Below are 26,076 nucleotides of genomic sequence, written 5' to 3'. Positions count from 1 at the left end.
AGTTTTAACTTTTTCTTTCAAGAAAACAGATCCTTTACCTTTTATGACAGCAGGAGTGTCGTTTCCAAATGAGAGACTCTTTTCCTTTTCTAAGGCGTTATATGAGTGTAGTTTTTCTCTGTCACCTATCATGTGTTTTGAGCATCCACTGTTGATGTACCACTGGTTTTCTTGTCCTTCTGCATACAAGGCTATACCACATCTTTCTATTTGTGGTTCTTTCTTTCTCCATATTTTGGGATTTAATGGAGTTTTCTTCTTTTGAGCCATTTGACAAAATTTACTCCTGCATTCAGATTCTTCATGGCCAAAGTTGTTACAGATTGAGCATTCTATTTCATTTTCAAGAAGAGAAAAGTTACTATAGGAAATTTTCTTGATCCTTGTCACATTCCTTTGATTTCGTGCTTCTCTAGTCATGATAGTTTTGTAAGCAACACATTGAGTAGCTTTGTGTCCAAAATTATGACATGAGAAACATTGACCATTAAATAAGTTCCTGCAATTATCAAATCTACTGACCTGTTGATTGTAGATTCTATTGATATTATTTGAAGCAAATTGAGTACGATTTACCTGAGGTTGATTGTGGCTTTTGTTCATCATTGAAGTAAATTGAGCCTGATTCACCTTGTCATCTGCTTTATGCCTTTGCTAACGATTGTCGAACTGTTTGCTGCTCTTTGCTACATCAAGATAGCTTTTAGTGGAGGTTGACGACTTCTGTGATTGAGATGTTCCTTCAGTATATCCAAGACCTGTCTTGTTGTGGGGAAAAATGCCTATGCAGGATGATCCTATCCACCTAAGGTGTGACAGCGCCTTAGCAACAAATGAATATAGCTATTATGATTTCTTCCTTTATGAAATGGGAAAGAGGAGAGATCGGTAGACTTACCATTGTCTTCCGGTTGTCCCTCGAACTAGATCCTCTTCTCTTTGTGTGTCCACAGCTACTTGTCTCCTCGCTTGCTCAAGAGAACAGCTACTTGAATCCCACGAGATCACAAGAGAACAGCTACCTGTGACAAGAGAACAGCTACTTGCGACAAGAGAAGAACACAACACAAAGGCAAATATACATATTCATAAATGATTCAGGATTAGAAGTAAATCAAATACACTAATGCAATCATACAAAATACACCAGCATATAGGAAAGAATCAAGATAGCTTTATTAATTGATAACAGGGTTCAGGAAGAGATACAACCCATAGGGCTCCAATCCAGCATCTCCTTCCCAGCAGAATGGAATTCCTTCTTCAGCTCCCTTCAAAGCATTAAGCACCCAATGTCTCCAGCCACAAACCAACAGCAATTCTTTGCAATAACAAAATTCCAGCCTCTAGATCCCATGGAGGAGAGATCCATATATAGATGTTTGGAGAGAGGATGAGTCAGCTTGAGATCTGACTAGTGTCCTCTCCCTCTCTCAGTTCTTTAGTCCACTTGGAGGTTCTTGCTTCCACTTGGAGATTTAGAACCTCTTACTCATCACCAGTCGAATTCCTTGATGCAAGTGTCATTTTGGAAGCTTCATGGGCATTGACACCTTGAGGAATGAGCTTGCCACTTGTCCAATTACGCTCAGCACAGGTAGCCTTTGTTGGAGTTGACATTCAATGCAGGTAGACAATGGAGCAGTTGACATTCAGCGCAGATGCTCAGTGGAGCAGTTGACATGATCCAGAATTGGCTTGTTTTTGAGTGTTTTCAGGTGGAGAACTTCTGTGAATTGTTGTGGTTGGTTTGCCTTGTTCCTCTAGGGGTAGGAACAACATGTTTAGGGACTTTGGATCCCTTAGATTATGGACATTTCATGCTCCATGCTGTAAGGCACAAAAATGTCTATAACAGTTGCCCCCTAAAGTATGAGGTTGTTTATCGGGTGAAATGCTTTATCCAGGAGGGTCCGAAGTTCATCCATCTGCTGGGAGGAGACCTGTAATAAAATACAATACAATACATTATGATTCATACTTCTTTCATGATCTAGCTGAGGCGGGCATTCCCATGCTCAGCTTTATAAATTCATTTTTGTACATAGAACAGATGATCGTCTGATGGTAGACTGATAATTTTGGCGAAATTATCATCCTTTGAGTAGGATGATCATCTGCTGCAATGATGTACATGTCAAATGTCTTTATTTTTCCTGAATATATATCGCAGCCCGGATGGATGAAACTAGATCCGGGGTCTTCAAACTCGTTTGATCTTCACTCTAAGTACAAGTCGATCCATGTGAGAATTGCGCTGAAGTCGAACATGGAAAGACATCGCTTGATTACCGGTCAATGATGTAAACCGTTAACAAGCGCGAGAGGAATCACCGATAATGATAATGACCCTCAAGTTACTGCAGTACAATTCACGTGGTGTGAATAAAGGAATTGGCGTCGAAAACCATGCAAAATCTTCTAGTCGAAGGTCATTGATGTATACCTGTCGCTGGAAGTGAGAAACTTGCCATTGAGGCATGCAAGCTTCAAAGTACTGAAGGGGTTGTTCCTAGATCAACTTCTTGGATAATGAGCTGATGTCGAAAAGAAGCGATCCGTCACAGGAGGGCCTTAATGAATCCCACATCAGTGACACAGAACGGAGCTAATGATTTTAATGGAGGTGAAAACGATCTGTGACATATGATTCAGGGCAGCGGTCATGAATGGATGAAGGATAATGTATGGTAGTGGATGGGACCCGGTTGACTCTTTCTAAATGACTTCTCTTGAACATATGGCGACACTGATGCAATGGATCGGTAGCATTACCCCAAATATGGATGGTATGGCGAGACCATGGTGATGTGACCGGTGAATGAAACAACCCAACCCGATTGTGATACGGAGGAAAAGTGTCATGTTCAAGAGCAACCTGCTACCATCAAAGTTTTCTTGATTTTCTCCTAATTTTTCCCCAGTCATTGCTGACCAGTACCTCTTTATTTTTGTCAAGCTTGAGGAGGATAACATATTCTTGTTCTATAACCTGCCCTTCGGGCAAGCCCATCGCTATGTTTTAACGAGCTTAGCGATAGTGAAACTCGTTCTCGTCTAAAGACAAGTTTGTCGCTATTTAATAATTTTAACGAGTCTAACGACAAGGATAACTCGGTCCTGTTCATTTTTAGAGAGTCTGAAAAGGTACATAAAGTTAACTCCAAAATTCCTTTTTCGTCATCTAATCCCTTAAGTCTGAAAAAGTATAAAACAATACAGAAGGGATGAGTTTTCGATAATTTTAACGAGCCGAATAAAACAAGCGCTCGACCTTTTTGTGCAATAATCCCTCAGGTCCAAAAAGATTAAAATCTAGAGGAGGGATAGCTCTTCCTGTCCTTTAACGAGCTGGAAGGCCAAAACTCGGCAATCTTTTCATATTTTACGAGTCAATTGAAAAGAGCTTAAAGAAGACTCGTCTTTTGAGGAACGAGTGATGAATAGGGATAGCAACTGATTCCAGGTACAGGTTGGAATTTTCCAATCATGGCAGTGTCACAAGGATGGCTAGGTGAAATCACTCTTCGCAGCTGTTCCTCAAAATGGGTAAACAATCATATGGGGGTGAACGATCGGCCAAATGAAAAGTGGAGGTGGCAGGTGCAAACACGACCAAGGCTTTAACGGCTGATAAAATTACATTCACAGTGGTTATTTACCGGGATAGGTTCATTTTTTAGTTAAAAATGAGCTTAAACACTCGAGGAAACTTTGCTCACTGCTTATATTTATTTTTTAACGAGCATGAATACCGCGTTAAAACTGCTCGGATCTTGCGTTTATTTTTTAACGAGCATGAACTTTATGCTAAAACTGCTCGATTACCCAGTCATTTGATAAGAGTGTCTCATCAAGATTCTATTTTTTATGGAGCTTCATCTCACTAAGCTTTGCTCCCCATCCTTTCTTTATGCAAGTTCAGAAACGGCTAATCCTACGAGTTTAAAGGGTTAGACCTACAAGTTTAAAGGGAGGACCTAAAAATTTAAAAAATAAATAGTCGCCCCTTGCTTGCACTCCAAAAGGTTCGCATGCCCCCAGGTATAAAACAGAGTTTCAAGGTTACCTCTACTTTTCTGCCATCGAAACTTTCGTTTCACCAGGAGAGGTACCTCTTTCTGGTTACCCAAAGATTGTCTCGTTAATCTTTCAAACAAAACACTTCCTCGGCAATGTCTACCGAAATAGACAGAGGTGAGTGACGACCCCTGCCTCCTCACATAAATTTGACAAAAGAATCTTATTCCAGAACAACCCCTCTTCCAAATAACGGACGGGGTACGGACTAGTCATATTCTCCCGCGAAAACCTACTCTATACCCAAAGTTTTCCTGCCGAAGCAGGCCAGGACGCATGCCCCCTAGGTTCCAGTCATATCCTCCCGGATTACTCGCGCTCATCAGGAGGACGGACTGTGGGTTGAGACACTTCTTGCATGAATATACCATTTAGGGATGGTACATGACTATTTGCGATGTGTGATCCGGGAAACGAAAGTTGGTCCACGAGCTTGACCATTCTTCCTTCATGCGGAAAACACATTACTCTAAAGAGTGAGGAGACTACAGCTCCCATGCAATATATATAGTCTCGTCCAAGGAGTAGGGTATAATCCAAGGGTCCTTGAACGACCATCACGTTCATTTGAACGGTCTTCCCTTTCAATGTTATAGGCACATTGGGGAGGATCCCTAAAGGTCGACTGGTTCCTTTATCAAAACCTGATAGATTTCTCATCTCAGGTAAAAGCGCTAGCGAACCAAGCGCTTTCCAAGCAATAGAGGAAAGGATACTCACAGATGCCCCCTCATCAATGATAGTGCCAGCCATTACCATTCTGTATATTTGACAAATAATTCTGAATGGTATACTGGCTGGCAACCGGGGCCTGCCTAGTTGGTTCCAATCAAAGGACACAACCAGGTTGCTTGGTTATCGGATATCACTCCGATGAACTTCCTTCCTGCGATAAAAGAATGGTGGCATTGCCCCCTTGATCATCAGAGTCAGTGCTGATGAAGAGAATCTGGACGGTGTCGTCTTTATTCTCCTCTGTGATGGTGTCATTCGAAGATGGAGCCTCTGAAGGCGAAACCGGGTCAACTGCCGTATCAAACTTTTGACTTTCGTCAGGCATGGATCCAGACGGTTCTTCTTCAATGACAGGTGCTTCGGCTGACCACCTAGGTGGCTCAGCCGGATTCTCAACTAGTGAGGGACTTGGCAGGAGTCTTTGATATCCAGGAGGGAGATGCGCTTGTAAAATCGGGCAATCTTCCAGAAATATTTTTGCCTCGTCTAAGAAGGGACAATGGTGGATGGCGTGATCGCCTTCACACAGTCTGCAGGGAAATTTAGCTCTCCCGCTCTATCCTGGAGCTTCACTCCCACTAGTTGACGGTGAGCAGTCGACATGGCTATCAGAGGTCGATGCTACCGAATTGTGCAAATGGGGGGACCAGTCTCTTAGTATCCGCGGGATACAGGGACAATCTCTATGGAAGTGGTCTCCCTTGCATATGACGCATGGCGATTTAGGCCTTACGAGTGCGGTGTGTGGATTTTTGTTAGATGACACTTGTTTGCCCCCAGTCGCCTTAGGCTCCTTCTTCTTCTTCTCTTTCTTCTTCTTCTCCTTCTTCTCCTTAGGAACCTGGTTTTTAATTCGACCAGTTCCGTCAAGCGAAGAGGAAGGAGGGGAGGAAGATGAAGTTGAAGGCTGGGAGGCAACTCTTGTCTGATCTAACTGTTGACTCGACTGTTCAGGAATGGTGTTATTCTGAACGACATTGGTTGAAAATAGCCAAACTGGTAGGCCAATTGTCAGTCCTGGAAGCGACAATGTGGCCATGTGGGGCGCACCAACATCTCCCCAAGAGGAGAAGGGACTAGGATTTCCACCAAGAGGAATTCCTTGGTTGGTGTGCTCCATCTTTTCAACCTAAAGATCAACGCAGGATTAAAGGGTGATTGTTCCGTTTAAAATAAATTGTTAACGACGCTTTTAGACACAACTTGCTTTTTCAGTTTTAAAGAGTCGAGAAAAAGCTAAAGATGACTCTAGTCTCCTTCGATGTTTTAACGAGCCCGAAGTGACAAATGCTCGGATGGACTTTTTCTATTATAGATTCTAAAAAAGGCCAAAAGAAACTGCTCTGGAGTTCTAGGCAGAGGGTGTGCCAAACTTTTCGCAAAACCGCAGAATACTTTTTAGGGTACGGGCGGTCGATCTTTGTGAATGATGTGTTCACTGCATTGCGATCAGTAGGGCAGCCGACACGGCTTCCTAAGGATAAAAGATATATGCCTATAGGGGTCTCCCAATATATACGCGACGGTACGTGGGAGCACAATCCGTACTAGCGCTACCGTCTCTCAGGAGGAATCACCCACCTTCTTCGAGATCGACAGCCACTAGGCTTATCGACGCCGGAACACGTCTCTAGCCTAGACCTCTATGTTGTGCGTTATGTTACAAAGCGTTGTTAGGTTCATTCAGTTTATTTTAGGTTGATATTTTTAAAGTTTGCCTTTCAAGGTTCACCACGAGATGTATGATACAAATTCCTAAATGCAGTCTAAGATGATAAGCAAGCTTTATTATCTTTCAACTTTCAAAATCCTAGCTACTAAGGGAAAAGAATAACACTATCTTTTCTCAAAGAGCAATCAGCACACTCTAATGCACTTTCCCTAAATCCAACATGCAAACTATCAAATGCAAAATGCACAATGCAGGTGTTCGTTTTCCACTTTCTTAGTATAAATGCCTACAAAGAAAGCTTTTTGCACAACTTTGAATTTGCTTTTAAGATGATCAATACAAACAAGTTCACTTTCTTTGAAATCAACAAGGGTAGAAGAGATTACAATCACTTTGAGATTTTCGAAATAAAGACTTGTTTTGACACTTTGAAAGAGACAAATTCAAACCAATAAGCAAAAGTAAATCTATAATCAATCCAAAAACAGCCAATGAACTCTCTTCTAAGACCACAATCAATCAGATCTGAATCAAAGGCTACAGAATGACTACTTAACTCATGCAAAGGAAAACTGTAAATGATGCCACAAACACATAAAAACATTCACAGTCTTTTGCACAAAAAAGAGACGGAATCTAAGCAAAGAAAAGGAGTTATCAGACTGGTACCTATGCTGGTTAAAGGCTACAAAAAACAGAGATCAAAACAGGGCAATAGACAGCAAAGAACCCCAGCTGCACAAAGCCACAATGGTTCAGCGCAAGTCTAACACTGTGCAGTTGACATTCAGCGCAGGTAGCCTTCACAGGACCTGCGTTGAAATGCAAACTGCCTTCACAGTGCCTGCGCTGAAAGAGAAACTCTCGTTTCCCTTGGTTTCTGGGTCACAAAATGCTCAAAAATCAACTGTTTCAGGCCAAATCAGAAACACAAGCAAGGTATAAACAGAGGGATGCTTTGAGAGGGTACTAAAGACTATCACAAGGATCATCAAATCATTTGTGGATCTAGTTTAGATCATAGGCAAGTCCAGCAACTGGATCAAAGCAGCAACTTTCTACTTTGCATCCGGGAAAGATGCAGTTCAATAGTTGCTGTCAAGTCTATGAAGTAAACAAATGATGGAAACAAAAATGAAATGAATAAACAAATTCTTCCCCAGTGGATTCGCCAATTTGTTGTGGGGAAAAATGCCTATGCAGGACGATCCTATCCACCTAAGGTGTGACAGCGCCTTAGCAACAAACGAATACAGCTATTATGATTTCTTCCTTTATGAAATGGGAAAGAGGAGAGATCGGTAGACTTACCGTTGTCTTCCAGTTGTCCCTCGAACTAGATCCTCTTCTCTTTGTGTGTCCACGGCTACTTGTCTCCTCGCTTGCTCAAGATAACAGCTACTTGAATCCCACGAGATCACAAGAGAACAGCTACCTGTGACAAGAGAACAACTACTTGCGACAAGAGAAGAACACGACACAAAGGCAAATATACATATTCATAAATGATTCAGGATTAGAAGTAAATCAAATATACTAATGCAATCATACAAAATACACCAGCATATAGGAAAGAATCAAGATAGCTTTATTAATTGATAACAGGGTTCAGGAAGAGATACAACCCATAGGGCTCCAATCTAGCATCTCCTTCCCAGCAGAATGGAATTCCTTCTTCAGCTCCCTTCAAAGCATTAAGCACCCAATGTCTCCAGCCACAAACCAACAACAATTCTTTGCAATAACAAAATTCCAACCTCTAGATCCCATGGAGGTGAGATCCATATATAGATGTTTGGAGAGAGGATGAGTCAGCTTGAGATCTGACTAGTGTCCTCTCCCTCTCTCAGTTCTTTAGTCCACTTGGAGGTTCTTGCTTCCACTTGGAGATTTGGAACCTCTTGCTCATCACCAGTCGAATTCCTTGATGCAAGTGTCATTTTGGAAGCTTCATGGGCATTGACACCTTGAGGAATGAGCCTGCCACTTGTCCAATTACGCTCAGCGCAGGTAGCCTTTGTTGGAGTTAACATTCAACGCAGGTAGACAATGGAGCAGTTGACATTCAGCGTAGATGCTCAGTGGAGCAGTTGACATGATCCAGAATTGGCTTGTTTTTGAGTGTTTTCAGGTGGAGAACTTCTGTGAATTGCTGTGGTTGGTTTGCCTTGTTCCTCTAGGGGTAGGAACAACATGTTTAGGGACTTTGGATCCCTTAGATTATGGACATTTTCATGCTCCATGCTGTAAGGCACAAAAATGTCTATAACATGTATTTATTAGAGGAGAGCGTTGCACTTTGATAATTTCATTTAAAGTTTCTAATCCTTTAGCAAATCTAAGATTGAGAGCTTTTGTTTTCTCAAGATCCTTTCTTAGACCCACGATTTCACATTCTAGATTTTCATTGTGTTTTTCTCTTTCAGCAAGTTGGTATGTCAAGGTATCTATAATCATATTCTTTTCTTCTAAACAGATTTTGAGTTTAGAGATTTCTTCATAAAGGTCATCTTCATCTAAGGCATCCAAAAAATCATTATCTTCATAATCTATCAGAAGTCTATAGTCATGACTATTTTCATCTTCATCACTTTTTGATAAACCATCGCTATCTTCATGAGTATAGTATCTCTTTTTACTTACACTTTGTTTTCTATTCCATTTTGAAGTTTCCTTCTCTTTATCATATTTATCTTTATGAGGAAATTTGGCAGCATAATGACCGACTCTACCACGAGTAAAACATTTGAAAGGTAGATTACCTCTAAATCTATCGGAACCCCATTGAAGATTCTTGACAAAGCTCACTTCCTCTTCTTCTTCTGAAATATGTCCTGATTCATTGATTTCTTCTTTTCCTTTTGATGAAGCTTTAAATGTGGCTTCTCTCATATCTGATGGGCCACCTTTTCTCATCTCAAAGGAAATTAAGAGTATGTGAAGCTATGTCATAGTAATAGTCTGTAGATCCTGCTTTTCTTCTATGGCAGATACTTTTGATTCAAATTTAGCAGATAAGGATCTTAAAACTTTTTCAACTAAGATAACTTCCCTTATCTCTTCACCTAGATTCTTCATGCAATTACCAATCTCATATATATGTAAGAAGTAACTAGCTATGCTTTCATCATTGTGCATCTTAAGAGTTTCATATTGAATTTTGAGAGTTTGCAGTTTAGCACATTTTACCTGAGAGTCTCCTTCATAGCTCAGAACGATTTTGTCCCTTATTTCTTTGGCTGATTTGAGCTGCATAACTTTGAAAAACTCTAATTGTGACAGACTTACCAATAATGTATTGACAGCCTTGGCATTGGTTTCATATTGCTTTTTACCTACTGTATCTGTAGGATTTGCTGATGGAAATGTATATCCTTCTTCCACGATTTCCCAGACATCTGTTCCAAGAGATTTAAGATAGGTTGTGGTTCTTACCTTCCAATAAATAAAGTTTCTCCCATCAAATATTGGTGGTCTGATTGATCCTCTGCTTTCTTGATTACTCATGATGATGGATCTTCCTTCAAGCGATCAAGCTTCTTCTGAAGGACCTACTCTGATACCAATTGTTGGAAATAATAATGAGAGGGGGGGTGAATCAATATTATCAAATTAATAATTTTTCATTTCCATAATCAGATTCATATACGCTACTTCAGTTAAGGGAAATCGCATGTACATGCAATTGTGTTTAGTGCAACTAGCGTATATCCAAAAAACTTATGATTCAATTAATTCATCATATATTGATGTTTAATCAATGCATCAGAACCATATAAATAGTAACTGAGTGCAGTAAAAACAAATAGATCATCACACATAAGAAACACACATGAACACCAAGATATAAGGTGGAAACCCAATGTGGGTGAAAACCACCTGCTGCAATCGTCTCTGTCTTCTTTTAATAATAAGAGAATTATGTTTACAATTTTGTACTGGTGCAGTCTTATACCGGTATGCAGGCTTCTACTTGCAGAAGACTACAACCTTCTCTTATTTTTCCAGGGACCACGTTTCATAATTTTTCAGACTGGATCCATCAGCAACATCATTCAATCATCAAATATATTTGCATCAACCAATCTCCTTTTGAACCAACCACAACTGAATCAATCAATCACTGCTCATGCATAATGCTGTCACCAGAATACAGTAACCAGAACCCAAGAAATAACCCAGAACACTGCAACAGCAAACAGAAGCAACTAAAACATATTTTATAAGATATACGCTACTTCCATGTGTTGAACCTGCGTGTATACACACTTTCCTCAAAGCTAACCAACGTACAGATCTACAAATCAAATTTATGTTGTATACGCTGCATGGAAAAGTTTAGGGGCAAATGTTCGCCCTTTGGCGAAATTAAGGGGTTTTAAATTTTTAGTGGGCAAATATTTTGTATCATAGTACATTTTTACAAATCACCTCAAATAGCCCACCTTATTTTAAGGGAGGGTAAAAAAGGTAAATTTAGCCCTTGAAATTAGGAGTTAAAACCTTTCATTCGCCCTCATTTTCAAGAATATGTTTTATTTAAGTGAATCCTATGGGCCAAATACCATATTTATAAAAGAGGTATGGTAAATTAATAAAAATATAAATAAATGAGTGGTATGGTAAATAAATAAAACATTTTTTATGTTTACTCCATAAGTCACCTTATATACACGCAAGGGTGTAAACAAATAAAAATATAAATAAAGTGGAGGTATGGTAAATAAATAAAAATATAAATAAACTAGACATATGGTAAATAAATAAGACCTCTTTTTATATTTAGTCCATAGACCTCTTTCTATTTATGAAGGCTCAAAAAAGAGGTTTTATTTAAGTGAATCCTATGGGCCAAATACCATATTTGTAAAAGAGGTATGGTAAATTAATAAAAATATAAATAAATGAGAGGTATGGTAAACAAATAAAACATTTTTTTATATTTACTCCATAAGTCACCTTATATTTACGAACACTCAAAAAATGGGTTATATTTAGGTGAAACCTATGGGCAAAATACTATGGGCCAAATACCATGGGCTAGATTATCATTAATACCATGCAAAAAAACATTATTAACCCTAATATTAGTATTAATAAAAATAAAAATGGTACATGGTATTGACCCATGGTATTCACGTGGAATGTAGCCTATTTAAATGGGGGAATTAAACCAGCATAGATCCATCTTTACTCTGGATCTACTAAGCCCCGAGAGGGATCAAATATCGTGATATGCAAACTAGCATAGAGTGAAAAATATTTGATCCCTCTCAGGGCTTGGTGGATCAAGAGTAAAAATGGATATTGTAATTTAATGTATGTTAAATATTTTAACTTGGTTAAAATAAAAAAATAAAATAAAAATCAATTATTAATTTTCTTAATTTTTATAAATTACTAATAGTAATTTTGAAGCTCCATGTTTATGATAACCCATGGTATTGACCCATGGTAATACCATGGTATTCATGTGAGCATAGACTATTTAAAGGGGAAATTCTATCATCTTAGATCCATCTTAATTATGGGTCTACCAAGTGCTCAGAGGGATAAATAGATTTCATCCCCCTAAAAGTGGTAGATGTGGAGTTAAGATGGATATAGGTTGGTTTTTATGATAATGAAGATATTAAATAGAATTAGGAAATTATATTGTAAAAACATCTTAAGATGAATGGTTAAAGCTACATTTAGTCACTTCACAAAATTTAGTAAAAAATACCAATATCTCCATTAATATTGGTTTTTAACTTTTTCTGATTTAACAAAAAAAATTCAAAACAATGAAACCTTATCACTCTTTCTGCATCACCCTCGCACTCACCATTTTTCAAACATTCTCAATATGATATCTTCATGAAAAAGTTTAGGTACTGATGTTGGATTAGTTGTTTGAAAAATAAGCTGGTTTGTACAACCTTTCATCTTCTGTGCTATTCTTAGTTTGTCCTAATGATCTATAGGGGTTGGAGCCATTGCACCATATTTTCCTAAAAGGTGGAGATTGTTCACCAAAAAGGAAATTAATCTACATGTTACAATGCTGTTAAAAAATGTGAGACCTATGAGGATAGTGAATTATGCTAATAAGCAATTGAGATCGGGAGAGACGTAATTAAATTTTATTATTTAATTGAAGATTTCCAATTAAAATAATAATAAATCTACATTTATATATTCATATATTGATTGGAAGGATTCTCACAATGGTCACTTCTTTCAATTAGATCCCCTTCAAGCCTTTGGGATACCTAATACTTTCTTATATAATATAGTTCGGGCTTGCTACTTGTTGGCGTGTTGGGGTAAACAAACTTGATGTGTTTTTTTTTTATCTCGCAGTTGGAGTCTATGGAATAAGAAAGAAATTTGATAACTTGAAAAAAGCGGTAGCTTGACAAAAGTTGTAGAGAAAAGATTAATCTATCCTACCTTGACAGAACTCGTTGTCAATATCAACACCTATAAGAACTTTGTTGTGGAATATTATCAAAACTAATAGAAGGATATGAAAGAGTGTATTGTAAGAACCTTGACAAACACGACCACTGAAACTTGGAACATTGTTTGTAGGAAGAGAAAATTATGTTTCCTTTTTCCAAACATGTATGTTAGTATATTATAGTTTAATGAATATGTTTTCTTATTATCATATATGGTTTCATACTTTAACAAAACATTTTCCAAGACTTCACATTGTTTTATTATTCAGTAAAAGATTTGCCAAGATCTTACAAGATTTTATAATTCAGTGAAAGATTCTCCATCACTGTACAAGATAATATAATCTGGTGAGAGATTCGCCAAAAAAATTATATATACATATTATATTATTGATAAAATCGCCTCCCATTTTCCTATGTATCATGGGGATTAGCCCATTTATTATACATATAAATTTAGGGTGGTTCTTAAAATTTTCCCTGATACATTGTTTTGATATGCAGAACTAGCATGTATATGCTACTTTTCTGAAGTGAACCTGCGTACAGATCTGTAAAATATGATTTAAACATAACAACTATTCTAGACTTCAATCATACCCAGATCATCACATTTACAGACTACAACATGCACTAGTTATTTAGATACATGATCAAACCACATAAATATAATTCACTTCAAGCCTTAAGGTCCTGATGCATCATTAGATCTTATCCTTCATCAAGCGCTAAGTTTCTTCCTCGGTTCAGATTAAGCACGACACCATAAGCCAATAACCTGCATAATAGATCTCACACTATATCAGATATTCAATACTTGCTCACCTTGGCCTAATGATCTTCTCCTCCTTTTATAGTTTTAGGCCTTTCTCAATACCATGGTCCAAAACCACTTAGGACCAATACCTTGGACCAAATACCTAGGGTCAATACCTTAGAAACAATACCTTGGACCAATACCATGGATCAAAATACCATGGACCAAATACTTTGGACCAAACATTTAGTTTTCCAAGGTATACGCTCTTTTCCTTTTGTGAAAGTGAGTGTGTATGTATACGCGACTTGTATACAGTAAACCCATGTGTATACGTGGCTTGGTCAATGGTGAACCTACATATACCTCTCTTTCTTCATTATGTGTAGTCTGAACTGTAACTCTGTGTTGTTAACTTGCAATACTGTGATCTGTCATCTGAGTGAGTTGCTTTCTGAACTGATTCCTTGAAGATACCTTGAATTTCATCACATTTGTAAACACTCCTATCATGCATTATGTCACATCTGATATCTCTTCTGTAGATTCATCTAGTTACCATATACAAGAGAGTTGTTCTACTACAAGTGGGTTGCCATCAAGTACAATACTAATTCCAACAATTGATGCTGTGAGATTGATGGCATGAACAACTTCAGCAATTTGACATCCGCTTCTTCAGATGGCCCTTGGTTGTGAGGTATATGTAGTGTTTTCATGTACTTCTTTTGCTATGCATTATGCTACACAGATCCCTGTTTGACGTTTGATGTGGGATCTTGTTTCTTACTCAATTTCATGATTCCTGCTTGATGTGATGCAGAATCATATGTGTGATGTACTTGTTGTCATGATTCGTCATGTTGTGTTTTGAGATCCCTTTTTTGTATGTTGATGGGATACGCATGTGTCTCTATGCATGTTGTGTTTTGAGATCCCTTTTATGCTATGTTGGCAGGATGATCATCATGCATGAGTTTTGTGTCATACTGATAGGAGTCTTTTGACTGAGAGTTCCTATAGTGGAACATCTCTTGGCACCAGTCCTGTGTGAGGGAATTTTCCTTGTATGATAGTGACATCATCTTTATTTACATCATCACTATTGACAACACTTAATGCAGTGGCCTACACCATCTTGACACTAGGGCTCAGAGACGTAGTCCCTCCTGGACGAACTCCGTTGTCAATGGCTTATGTTTTTATGTTGTTGATGATTGAAATGTTCCTCTTCTTTACAGCATGCACATGTATTCATTTATGTTCCTTTAAAAATGAAATTTAACACATCATGAAAGTAAAAGGTCTTGGAAGGGTCCTTCATTACACCTGGACCTGGATCATAAATACCCCCTCATTTGTACATGCAAAGGAATTTTCACCTCAGCTCCTCCCACATAGCCTTGAGAGTCTGTAATATTTTCTTTAAGGAGTAAGTAGTGGCTCCAACATCCCATCCACGGGGTTAGTGATGTATGCTGCAATGGTGTGTCTTGGAACTTTCACTTAATTTAGAAGCCTACTAACAGGCTAGCATGTTTTCACACATGTGTTGTAATTGTTGTAAGACTAATCTTGAGCACTTGTAATGCATGTTGCTTTAAACTGTGTTTAACACTTTAACTCATTCAATTGTTTTAATACATATATATTAATGAAAATGTGTTGTATGAGCCGTTAATATTGTCCTGCCATGTTCGTTACCTCCCCAAACACCAGACAGACCTTTCACGTAAACTTGCTATAACGACCTTCGCACTTGTGTTGACTCCTCTATTGTGTGTTGTACGTGTTATCTTTCCTTGTGTGTTGTGACTACTGCATCTGTGTGGACTTCTCCTTCAGAAGATGTGCACATCTTGTTGTGTTGTGGGTTCCTAACAAAGTTGTGACTTCTTCCCATCCGACTTGGGAGTCACTCTCACCCTCTTCCTCTGTGGTGAAAGAACCATTGTCACAAGCAATACTAGCAATCATTAGGCACGTGAACCTCACTACTCGAAGACAAAGAAGACCACTCTCCTTTGCTGACAAGAAAGAGTTGAGACAAACTTTTAAGATAATGGCAATTGGGCCATTGTACCAAATGTGACTCCTACACCAAACGGTGTGAGGTCTAGTTGGGACTTCATACCGGGGAGACCCCCTGATATTGGCGGGTCCAGCACTGTCAACAAGCTAACATGAACTTTTTGAAGGAATAAGATTCAAATTATAATTTGAATTGGGATTGAACCCTTATGGATCGAAGAGAAAATTTAGAGGGAATATCATTTTTAATTTAATTTGAAACCCACTTAGAATGTCTAAATTATTTAAAGAAAGATTTTTAAGGATTTATGATTTTGGAAATTAATAATCACTTAGCACATCAACCATTTGTTATGGCTTTTAATTATTTAACCAATAATATGATGCCACATCATCACTAATTGGGTGTATTCTCTTTTATTGAGCGTATCTCTTAAACCATGAAGGCCCACGAGATGCTCCATATATGAACAAAATCAGTACAATGAGGAGAATCCATTGGTGAGGGTCTCTAGGGAAAATTCAATGAACTTTATCTTCAAAATCCTCAACAAATGCAGGGTGTGCTCATCCTCTAAGAAAACCAAACCCTTGAGCTAGAGTTTCACTAATGCATCATCTCATCCATACATGCCAACATGCTAAGGACATCAATGACATCATACCGCACCCACTATGACATCTTGTATTTGTTTTGAGATACAACACCCGCTTTGACATCATTGACAACATACTTAATAATCTCCCCCTTTGTCATTGATGCCAATACACTTATCATAACTTGTTGTGTTGCATAAGATCCCTTTGAATTCATGCTTCTTTTATTCATTTCTTTCCAAAATTCTCTCCCCCTTTGACATCAATGGAAAAGGGTGGATGACACGTCCCTGAAAATATATATATGTCATATAGCTCCTCCTGAAAATATGCTTACCTATTGCATCATCTCTATAGGATCCTTTTGACAATGTGCTTTCCTGTTGCATCATCTCTTCCATTACATAGGCCCCCCTTGACAATGTTCTTTCCTATTGCATCACCTCTTATATTACATAGGCTCCCCCTGAAAACACACTCTCCTACTGCATTATGGCTTCCAATTGTGTGATAATTCATTGTGAGCCTAGTTTTCTTTTCCAAATCTTGGATGTCTTGTCTTATTTCTTGGTAAATTTCCTTCCTTACTTATTATGTGGGGTCCACTTGAAGTTGCTTCTACAATCTCATGCAAAATGACCAAAGTTGTGACATAGGTAGCACTCAATATCTGGTCTAAATAATGGAAAAAATGTGTTGTAACTTGTGTTGTTATAGACGTATGGGACTCTATCTTGTATTTCAATTAATCTTCCTCTAGGGATTTGTTAAATCCATCTTTGATTACTTCTGCTATAATCCCTACAATCTCTATCTTTATGTCCATAGTTAGAAAATTCATAGAAATAACCATGAAATGGGTATGTATACCTGGGTGTATTGGGTGATGATATTCTAAAAGCGTCTCACCCTTGATAATATACAAATATTTGCTTCTCTCCACTTCTGAAATATTTTTTATGATTTGGTGTCTTGAATGCATCCTATTGATTTCTTGAGGCATTTCTCTTCTATATTCCGGTGTTGGTTGACTTGTGTAAAACTTTGGCTTTAGGCTTCTCTTCATTTTTGGCACGAGGCTTCTTTTCTTCTTTGAAAAGGGGCTTCTCTTCATCTTTGGAGTGAGGATTCTCTTCGTGAGGCTTCTTTCCATCTTCGTAATGTGACATATCTTCTTCTTTGACATATTCATCCTTGCAGCTTGAGGACTCACTAACATATCCAAGACCTATATTGATAAGTGGTGATCTTTAGCAATTGATAATGTCATCCAAACCTGTGAACTCTTCAGTTTTTTATTCGACTTGTCCACTTCTGCTCTCAAGGTGACAATTTATTGTTCATGTTTTATGCAATCCTCTTCCTTCTACTTCATTTGACTTATTAATACTTCCTCGGTCCTTTTGGCTTCTTCAAGTTCCCTCTTTAAGTAGGTGAATTTCTTGCCAAGTTCTTTATCCTACTTGTTTCATTTATTTGGATTTTCTTTTTCCTTGTGCTAGCTTTTCAAGGTGCTTTCCTTATTTTTTTCCTCTTGCAACATGATTTTGAGGAGATCCAATTCCTTCTTTGCTTCGTCAAGTTCACAATCCTTTTCTGCTAGTTGTTGTTTCTTATTTTGATCTTGAAGCTAGTTGATTTCAACTACAAACCATATCCAATTATCGTAATGCTTCCTATTACCCATATTTAACTATTAAAAGCTAAACTTATTAAACATACATTTGTTCAAATCCCTCTCCTATTCCACCTTTTGAAGTTTGTATTTGAGGGAATTAAATATTCTTCAAGATCAGCAACCATATTATCTTCAATTGCAGTCTCCACCAATAAACTCTGGATGCCACAGATCTACCTTCAAGGGGTTAAGTTTCAAAGAAGAACCTGTTATGGTACTGATTTTTGGAAATACTGAGAAGGATGTGAATCAATATTTCCCTTATTTTTCGTACTTGGTTAGTTTATCATTTTAAACATTCAGAGCATTAAACAAAAGCATGAAACAACATCACATTAAATGATTATTACACTAATTTCATCTCAACAAGTGCTTCGTTATGTATGGTTTACATACAAATTTACTAGATGTGGAAGGAAGTACCAGACTCCCTAAGGGATTTTACCAGCAATGTTGAAAGGAAGAAAATTCTCCCTGAATGAATTTGGGCTACAATGACCCAACTACAAAAATATGTTATTTTTGTTGTTGCAGTCTACTGCCACTCCTTCTACGGATACTGTAATACCATTGTCCATCGTTCTATCCACTGCTGCTACTGTTTTCATTGCTCCAATTGTCCATTGCTACTGTTTTTGCTGCTATAAATTGTTTCCACTAGTGCTACTTCTATCACTTATGCTTCTACTAAACCCAACTCCGCTAATTACCATAATCACAAACACTTCAATGTTACTTCCATCTCTGTCATATCAATACTAAGGTTACTATCATGCCAGTAGTATTATCATAGATAAGTTGTTGTTTTCATCAAGAAATTGTCTATAATGTCATCAAGATTAATTTTGTCATCAAAGTCATTATTGTGTAATAAGGTCACCTTCATGTAAAAATGTCACTATCACTGTTAATCATGTCAATTATTGTCAAGAACGTCTCCTCCACTTTAGTATGAATTATATGACTTTCTATTTTGAAACATGTTTCTCACTTATTCAACTTAATTCTTTCTCACTTCAGCCACAACCTCTGCACATCTAAAAGGGTCCTCTGCATTCATGGACTTCAAAGCACTGTCACATAGATCATGGTCTCAGTCACTGCCATATGGATGTTTTCTAGTCACTACCAAATTGAAGATCTTTGCTATGTCAAGGAAATTGTGATATGCCTCACCATTATATAGATCACTGCTATGGAACATGGTTACTGTCATTTCATAGTCAAGCCATGCCATACATCAATGTTACATGATAGTCACTTCCATACAAAGGGTTACTTCCATACAAGGTTTCCACCATATAAAGGATTACGTACATATCAATATTCTCTATCATATGCATACAAGATCATTTTATAATCAAGGTCATTGTCATACTATCATATATAAGGTCTCTATTATATATATAGGATATAATTCCAAGCATATCGGTCTCATCATCACCAGACACATATCACAACCACTCATTACACAAATAAAACTGACATTTAACATTGTTGTAAGCATAGGTCATTTTTCCCTAATCAAGAGTTATATATTTGTTGATGGAGATAATCAATTTGCATAATGATCAACATAAAACCACAGACTAATACATCGTAGTCTTTAATGCTTTAACCTTATTCATTACTTGAAGTCTCCAAGTCACTATCATGTAGCAAGACCACTATCAAGGGAACTGTCATTTATTAAGAGAACTATCATGTGGGCAAGAAATCACAGCCATCATACATAAGTGTGTTGCCGAGGGTCACTACTATATCAAGGACATAAATTACTATATATGTTAATGTTAATATGATTATTGTCTTTCATCAATGTTATTGTCACAATAAAAGTCAATGCCATATCAAATTCATTGCCCTTGTCATTCTAAACATCATAGCGATAATTTAAAAGGTCAATGCAATCCAAAAAAAATCTATTTCTAGAGATAACCAGTGCGATTCATTAAGAAAAATATAGAGCATCCTTTAGTATATAATGTAGGCCATTTTATATAGATTACAAAGGTACTACATGTGCGTTTTTGCATAGATTTTGAACCATGGTAGATGCGATCCTACAAAGTAACGAGCCACAAGGAATTTCGAGCCACTAGTGCAAGAATTGATCCTCAAGAATTAATATTAACCATGAGAATGGTCACAATAATCATGAGGGAAATATGTCAATCCACAAAGAAGGATCAATGCAGACTTTGACATGTATTACAAGCCACCGATCATAAGTATGAATCACATAACAAGAGTGTGATCTATAGAACATTGTAAAACATTCCAAATTCCTACAATAGATATTGTGATACCACTGAATTCCTTCAATACTTCAATGCAATGTAAGTTCACTTGTGATATAAACATGAAAGGATTTATCAAGGTTTGCAAAAATAATTCCAACAAAATTCTCAGCGCAAGACAATGAAGATATTTGTGAGGCCATAGAGGATGGTCAAAAATATATTAGGGCCTCAGAGAGTTCAAGAAGAAGGGTTGCAAGCACTATAAAAGCTCCAAATACCTTCGTGCACAACATTGTAGGCCAATATTTATGCCCTCATTAATGCCATATGTACCCTTCTGAATTTTTAAGATAGTTTTCATGCCCACCATCTCATTGTCAATGTGATACAAGTTTGGGAAGTTTTTAATGCACCTATGAATTCAGACTCCTACGATAGATCCAAGAATAATACAGATAACCATAGATGCATTAGTCCAAAATTGTTTAATTCAATGAAAATTTCTTGCATTTGCATAGAGAAGAAACAAACTTAGGAAGAAGAAAACACAAGGCTGATATGCACAGTTTAAAGCTCAAGGTTCACCTACAATAATTGAACAAAATATCCCAATGAAACCCATTTGATAGCCCACACTTTATCAAAATAATCCAGACTGTGATACGTTCTGTCAATGCAGATCGTACCCTAGACAAGGAGAGAGCTAGCTCTAGATCAACATGAAATATTGTGCAATGAAGACCACCAAACTTACTTGTTCCTTCATTAATGTAGAAACCACAAAGTTTTAAGAAAAGGAGATGAGCAGAATATCAAAACCCTTATACCAATAGAGAACCAAAACCATTCAACAATCTTCTAACTCTGGCCTTTCGTTTGACCAATCTGTTCTCCACAAGGCCACAAGAAAATTTCAGAGCCTTCCACACTTGATTGGTGTTTGATTCACACTCAAGGAGGGTTAAAGAATGCCATTAAACAATTTTTGGAGAGCCAGTAGAGGTGCCTTCTAGAGAGACAAAATGAAATTTTGGAGTGAATAAGATTCAAATTAGAATGTGAATTGGGCTTGAACCCTTATGGACCGACTAGAACATTTAGAGGGACTTCCCCTTTTAATTTAATTTGAAACCCTCATATAATGTATAAATTATTTAAAAAAGGTCTTTTAGGCTTTATGATTTTGGCCACTAATAATCACTTGCCACATCAACAATTTATTAGGGCCTTTAATTATTTAACCAATAATCTAATGTGACATCATCACTAACTAAGTGTACACTCTTTGACTTGAGAATATCTCTCAAACCACGAAGGCCCATGAGATGCTCCACATATAAAAAAAAATCGGTAAGACGAGGAGAATCTAATGGAAAGGGTCTCCAAGGTAAATTCAGTGACCTTCATCTTCAAAATCCTCAACAAATGCAGGGTGTGATCATCATCCAAGAAAACCAAACCCTAGAGATAGGGTTTCACCAATGCATCATCTCATCCGTACATACCAACATGCCAAGGACATCAATGATGACATTGATCCGGATTTAAATAGGAACGCAAAAAATTACAGAGATAACCATAAAGACAGATATGCAATGGAAATAATACTTCATTTCAATAATGTAAAATACTGAAATATGCTTACAAACAGAAATGGAAATAAACCAGCTAGGGCGATGGTAGCTTATCTCTGAGAAGAGATGTGGTGGCTACTTACCTCTGAACTATCTTGCAATGAGGCTAGATGGCCTATTTATTGTTGAGAAACAATGGAAAACCCTTAACATCCCAAAAACCAAACCTAGAAGATGAAACGCCAAATTGTGGGCTCCGTTTTGGGTAAGTTGGTACATCAACTTCTCGGGGTCGTAACTTTGGCACCCGATCTTCGTTCGACGCATACAATAGCTCGTTAGAAAGATATATCTAAGCACTACAAATTTGGGAAGAGAAAAATCAGTTCATGGACCCATGTTGCTCCCAGATTTCCCAAAAAACGTCATTTAGGGTCTCAAAACAGCTCCAGAAGATTAGGACCTGAAAACTGCTAAAAATAGTAAGTTGTGCTACAATTACGGAAACTGAAAAATTGAAAGAGACAGTTGTGGGGGTCCAAATGGGATAGGTGGGTGGCCACCAACATCCACTTGGATCATTCCTCCCTCGTTAAGAAGCAATGGTCCCCATTTCGTTGAGTTCCTCCATCTACTGAACTTGGTCCCTGGTGAGCTGTTCTGCAATCTCTGATGTGTCCGATAATGGCGGGAAGCATGGTCGAGGGTGTTCCACATTGAACACTTGGTGAAAGCGAAGGAATGGAGGAATGCTATGCTCCAAATCATTATTTCCCACAGCCTTGGTAATGGTGTAAGGACCATGTCAGCGTGGTCGGAGCTTTCGATGGGCTCTTTGTAGAAATTTTGAATAATTTAACACATATTCAATGGACATTATCCTGATCATGTACTATTGTGGAATACATACACAATACATAAGCTCCTCTATGTTGATCATCAATATAGCAGCATCAATAACAATAAAACATCAAGAGCATTCACACATTAACACAGTATGTAACCCGGGGAAAGCATCTCGCTAAAAACCCCAACTATCTGTATATTAATGATTGAGACCATGTAACATTACAAAGTACAATGCTTATCACAATAAATTTAGTACCAGCTCCACCTGTTACACACAATACAGCCAAGATCTGATCTCCAAATCTATTCCATTGCTTGCCTGCCTCCACTGCTCAATACCTGCTCAAGAGTGAATGAGAATGGTTTACCAAACTCGTATTTCACCTCCAAAGAATCACTCACATTGTATAAGACGTGAGCAGAGGCTATAATACTGAGCAACTACTATTATAGACATTTTTGTGCCTTACAGCATGAAGCATGAAATGTCAATAATCTGAGGGATCCAAAGTCCCTAAACATGTTGTTCCTACCCCTAGAGGAACAAGGTCAGCAAACCACAACACTAAAAATCAGTTCTCCACCTGAAAGCACTCAAAAACAAGCTAATTCTGGATCATGTCAACTGCTCCACTGAGCATCTGCGCTGAATGTCAACTGCTCCACTCTGTACCTACGCTGAATGTCAACTCTAATGAAGGCTACCTGCGCTGGGCGAGATTGGCCAAGTGGCACAGTCATTCTGCAAGGTGTCAAATGCCCAGGAAGCTTCCAAAATGACACTTGGATCAGGGAATTCACCTTGTGATGAGTAAGAGGATCTAGATCTCCAAGTGGAAGCAAGAAACTCCAAGTGGACTCAAGAACTGAAGAATAACTGAAGTGGGAGAGGACACTAGTCAGCTGCATGCCAAGCTCAAGCTGACTCATCCTTTCTCCAAAACTCCTATATATAGAGCTCTCTCATGAGGTCTAGGGAGGCTGGAATCTTGTGAATGTAAGGAAGTGCTGTTGGTTTGAGTATAGAACTATTGGGTGATTGCTTTGAAGGAGGTGAAGAGGAGATTTCTTTCTGCTGGGAGGTGTTGATGGATTGGGCCTTTTATGGTTGTAACACTCTCAGAACTTTACTTCTTCCATTAATAAAGCATTTGAGGTTCTTCTATATGCATGTGTCTTTGTGGCGTATTGATGCTTGTATATTTGATTTATTCTAATCCTTGAATCAATTATGGATGTATGCTTCTTGTAGTTTCCCTTTCTTGTGCTTTTACAGGATCTCTGTGTAGCTGGGCCAGTGAAAGAGCAAGGAGCTGGGAGCAAGCAGCAAAGAGGGAAGATTGGATCAATCATTAGCAGAAGATAACGGTTAGTGGATCTCTTTCTCCTCTCTCTTACATCTCATAAAGAAGTAATCTTGAATAGCTTTGCATTCGGTTGTTGCTGAGGTACTATCACCCTTAGAGTGGGATAGGGTCATTCCGTATTGGATACTTTTCCCAAAAACAAATTGGCGACTCCACTGGGGACCGTATCTTGTTGGTTGTTTGTGTTTTTGCTATTTCATTTCATAAACAAAGCGAGTACCGAATCGAACTGCATTTGGATCTTTCAAATGCAAAGTAGAGGGCAGCTACTCTAGCTCAGTTTCTGGGCAAGTTTATGATTTGAAGAGCTGATCCACAAGGACTCTAATAAGCTCTTAGTGATAGCTTTTCATCCTCCTTGTCATCCCTTAGTGTGTCCTTGATTGATAGCTTCTGATTTGGCCAAAAACTGTGAATTTTTGAGCAATCTGTGACCCGGAAACCAAGAGAAACGAAAGTTTCGTTCTTTAGTGCAGGCTGTGTGAAGGCTGTCTGCATTTCAGCGTAGTTCCCGAAGGGGCTACCTGCGCTGAAGGTCAAACAGATAGTGTTCTACCTGCGCTGGACCAGTTTTGCCTTGTGCTACTGGGGTTTCCTGCTGTTTCTTGCCCTGTTTTCACTCTTGTTTTTGCTGCCTGTTACCAGTCAATGTGCCTATCTGAAACCAACTTTCCTTGCCACTATTCCGCCTCGGTTGTATAAAGAAACTGTGTTTGTTCTTTGTGTATTTCTTGTATCATTTACAGTTTCCCATAACGAAAGTGAACTACTCTTGCTGTGGCCTCTTAGATCTAGACCTGTGATTAACTGTCGTTTTGATATTAAGAGTTAGTTTGTTTGCTATTCATAGCTGATTGAGCTTTTACTTTCGTCATTTGGTCTGAATTTATATATTTCTAGTGTCGAAACAAGTAAATCTTAAGGTGTCTTTCGATTTTGGACAATCTTGTTTGCTTTCACTTGAAATTGAATTCAAAGTTATACAACAGCTTTCTTTTTTGTGTCGCACAAACATTAAGAAAGAGAAAAGAAATACCTGCATTTTGCATTTTGCATATAAGTTTGCTTGTTGATTTAGGGAAAAAGTGCATTAGTGAGTGCTGTTTGATCTGTGTGAAAAGATTTTTTCTCTCTTTTCCCTCAGTAGTTAAGATTTTCATAAGTCGAAAAGATTGAAAAAGCTTGCTTCTCATCTTAGACTGCATTTAGGAATTTGTATCAAAACATCTCGTGGTGAACCTTGAAAGGCAAACTTTAAAAAGATCAACTTAAAATATATTGAATGAACCTAACAACGCTTTGAAACATAACGCAAACACATAGAGGTCTAAGCTAGAGACGTGTTCCGGCGTCGTTAAACGTAGTGACTGTCGATCTCGACGAAGGTGGGTGATTCCTCCTGAGAGTCGGTGGCACTAATACGGACTTGTGCTCCCACGTAGCGTCGCGTATATATTGGGAGACCCCTATAGGCATATATCTTTTATCCTTAGGAAGCCGTGTCGACCGCCCTACTGATCGCAATGCAGTGAACACAACATTCACGAAGATCGACCACCCGTACCGTAAAACATATTCTGTGGTTTTGCGAAAGGTTTGGCACACCCTCTGCCTAGATCTCCAGAGCAGTTTCTTTTGGCCTTTTTCAAACTCTATAACTGAAAAAGTCCAACCGAGCATTTGTCACTTCGGGCTCATTAATACATCGAAGGAGACTAGAGTCATCTTTAGCTTTTTCTCGACTCTTAAAAAGTGAAAAAGCAAGTTGTGTCTAAAAGCGTCTAATAAAATTCATTCAATTCGGAAACACAAATTTCCCCTTTTAATATTTTAGTTGATCGAGTAATCCGCAATCGTGGAAGAAATTCAATTGAAACCCCGTCGTTCGCGGAGGCTTACGAGTCAACCGTCTTTGTCCCCGGAATCGAAAACAGTACGGGCAAAGCGAACTCGTTTAACCGGTTCAAAATCTCCTTTGAAAGTTAGAACAAGTGTTCCAACTACATCTGAGGTTCCGGTTACTCCTAACATTTATCGAAACCCTGCC

This window comes from Pinus tabuliformis, chromosome 6, assembly GCF_031772625.1.
Source record: "Pinus tabuliformis cultivar Carrire ecotype Pingquan chromosome 6, CPIR1, whole genome shotgun sequence".
NCBI lineage: Eukaryota > Viridiplantae > Streptophyta > Pinopsida > Pinales > Pinaceae > Pinus > Pinus tabuliformis.
This window is presented reverse-complemented; position numbering follows the sequence as displayed.